Source organism: Glycine max, chromosome 19 (genome assembly GCF_000004515.6).
Source record: "Glycine max cultivar Williams 82 chromosome 19, Glycine_max_v4.0, whole genome shotgun sequence".
NCBI classification, from domain to species: Eukaryota; Viridiplantae; Streptophyta; class Magnoliopsida; order Fabales; family Fabaceae; genus Glycine; species Glycine max.
In genome coordinates, this window is record NC_038255.2 from 7,892,708 (window position 1) to 7,896,226 (window position 3,519).

The 3,519-nt window shown below is 32.4% G+C and overlaps 1 pseudogene; it reads left to right on the top strand.

Annotated features, from left to right (window-relative positions):
• Positions 1-1,759: 1,759 nt before the first annotated feature.
• Positions 1,760-3,071, top strand: LOC121174167 (agamous-like MADS-box protein AGL103; annotated as a pseudogene).
• The last annotated feature ends 448 nt before the right edge of the window (positions 3,072-3,519 follow it).

Consider the following 3,519-nt stretch of genomic DNA (forward strand, 5'->3'; position numbering starts at 1 on the left):
TATTTTCGAGTTTCCTCTGCCTTAGCTCATGCAATGGGTTCACACTTTTTATGTAGAAAATAAATAAAATAAAGTTTCTTCCAAAGAACCAAAATAACATATCTTTAACAATAAATTCCCATAAGAACATAATCTGAATTTACACATGGTGATATCTTTTTGAGGGGTCGTTTTCATTTTTGATGCATGCAGAGATCTACGTTATTGAAATATTGTTAAATGGCCATTTGGTTGAGGGTGCACGACCCACTGACTGGTAACCCCGTTTGGTCGGAATTTTTTATGCAATATTTTCTAAAGGCTTTTCAACTTGTATATTTTTTCTTCTTTCCCGAAATGAACTGGTGCAGTGCTCAATCTTAATCTAGTAGATCTTATTGAAGTCATGATAAATTGATTTTCAAATATTTTATCTAATGAGATGTCGAGTCTTAAGGGTAAGGAGATAAGGTAATAAAAAATTGAGTGAATATCATGAAAATCTAAGTAAGAACTTAATTGGTGGTGTTGGTAAGGATTCAGTAAAAATGTATAAAAGAAAATATACACAGAAATAAAGACCAAAATCCAATTTTTCAATTGAAAAGTTAGTTGGGTTTACTAATGTGGGCTGAATGGCGTACAGGTAAAGTTTTACAATTTTGAAATACTTTGTGCAGAATTTTATAATAACTTTACAAGTTACAATATGAAAATTTCAATAAAAGTTACATATATCCAAAAACTCCGAAATTACAACAATTTTTATTTAATAGATGGATGTAACTTTCTTGTAAGATTATTAAAAGAACTTGGAATTGTATATTGGTATGTACTAATTGGTGTAGTGTAAGGTTATTGGATTTGTATTTATAACAATTTCGTAATACACCTTTACCTTTGTCTGAATTAATTACAGATTTGGGTGGACAGAGAGAGAAAAAGAAATAGGGGAGAGAGAAACAAATAGAAGAAAAAGTTGAACAACGGACATCAAATACTAAGGATAATTTGGACAATAACTACTGCAGTTAAATTGGATAATTTTTTTTTTTACAATAACTACTGCAGTTAAATTGGATAATTTTTTTTTTTACAATAACTACTGCAGGTAATAATTTCTACGAGATTGAATTTATTACAATTCTAACTATAAGATAAATTTGCTCCATCATAACAAGATAGATTTACTACAAGATAGGTTTTTTGTGGTTATTGAACAACGGACACTTTAATTCAAGTGGATTAAATAAAAATTTATATGGGAAAAGAGAACTAAACAGAAGAGAGAGAATTTATTAGATATAATTGGTAGTTGTAAGAAGGGACAGAAATAATAAATGTAATAGATAAATTAAAGAAAAAAATAATTACTACTCTGTATCAACAATGATTACCCATTGAAACAAAGACAATAAATTTTACTTGATTGATTGGTTTCAATGATAAATTTACCTTGAAATTTTACAGAGACCAAATTTTTTTATATGTTGTTATCAATCAATTATATGATTAAGATTTGAATTTTTGGAGAATAGGTAGTCTTGGGTGTTAAGTTATATCACTCAGTTTCCAACGGTAACATCAAGAAACAACCACAGCTTCTTTCCTCGATCACTTTCTTTCATGCTTCTTAGGCTTTGATCGATCTCCTTTTCACCTTCTCATCTTCTCTCTTTCTCCTTCTTTCTGCCAAGGTAATTTAAAAATTATTACTATTATTATTAATTCTTGTGGTGTTTATTTAGTTAAATACTATAGTCCAAGTTCTTAGTATAATAATATGTCTAATTAACAATCTTTGTATGCATGTTGTTGTTTTACTGAAAATGGGTCGTGCAAGAATCACCTTGAAACATATCTCAAATGAGAGATCTCGCAAGAAAACTTTCATGCAGAGAAGGAAAGTACTTGTCAAAAAAGCTCTGAATTTTCCACCTTGTGTGGAGTTGAAGCCTGCTTGATTGTGTATGATGATGGCAATGTGATGTTGAACCAGTGACTTGTCCCAAAGACCCTGCGTTGGCACACTCAATCCTTCAAAAGTATGAGTCTCAGAAGAATGAGAGACCTCTTAGTATTCAAGACTTTGTTGAGGATAGGAAGAGCATTGTTGAAGCTAAGATTTCCAAAGTTCACAAAGAGATCACCAACATCAAGTATCCAACTTGGAATCCAAGTTTCAGAAACATGGAAGAGGAGCAATTGAGGGCTTTCATTGCTCTGGTGGATGCCAAGATTAGGGCTTGTGATCATACTTTGAAAAACATGCATCAAAGTGAAGGCAACTTCATGCAAAACATGGCTTGGGGAAATGCTTCCTTCTCCCATTCTACTCCTATGGAGCCACTTAATAATAATGGGAGTGTGGATGTTACAAACTCAATAAATCAACTTTATGAAGCTTGTAATCATGGACTGTACATTCAATAAGTTGATGCTCCCTTTAGTTACATTCCAGATGTGGTTCAGGAAAGTGCTAACTGCTTGCAAAACATCTCTCAAAGCCAACCCATACATGAAGAAGCTTTAAAGACACTTAATGTTGAGAATGAGATGGTAGGTTTTAGTAATAGAGTTGATGTGCCACTAGATAACCCTAATCAACTTGGTGACTTGCTGGACTGGTTTGATGGACCTATTGATTGGTATGATCATTTGGGTTGGACCAGTCAACCCAATGAATTTATCTTGTTGCAAAATATTGAAGTTCAATCTCAGAATGAGCAACAAGGAGGAGCAGCTTTAAAGACACTTAATGTTGAGAATGAGATGGTAGGTTTTAGTAATAGAGATTATGTGCCACTAGATACAACTAATCCATTTGGTGACTTTCTGGACTGGTTTGATGGACCTATTGATGATTGCTCTGATCTTGTTTGTTGGACTAGTCAACGATGAATCTCAGAATGAGCAACAAGGTGGAGGATATTTGGATAGATTTCAAACAGATTGCTATAATCTGAATTTCTGAATGGCTAACTTTGAGTCAACTTTTATTTTGATGCTCTTAATATTTAGTTTAATGTGTAACTTTAAGGCATTTATGTGCTTGAAAGTGATTTCGGCTGCAAATGTAGGATTTATGTTGCTAGCAGAAAGTGTAAATTTGGGTATCATATGTGTAGTTTCAGAGTATTGTCTGTTTTGTATATAATATTTCTTTTGAATTCATTGTTCAAAGATTGAATTTACATTTTTCCATATATGATCATCAATGTTTTGATAAAATCCTCTTAAGGTTACCTCTTTAGCTTGCTTAATTTGTTGGATGATTCTATTGGCAGTTGCTAATTTTGGGTCTGCTTTGGTTTTGGCAACATTTTCTTTTCCTGGTTGATACCTTGTTATGCTCTCCTTAACTCCTTCATCTTCTCTTGTAGTACAATCTTATTTTCCATGGAAAACATCACGTTGACCAAAAAACATAATTAAAAATAGCAAGACATGAGTTGTGTAGATGTTATATCTTTCCACTTTAGCATCTCATGTATAAATATTTGCTTGTAGAATCGTTTCCTAGCATGCTGTTAATAACAT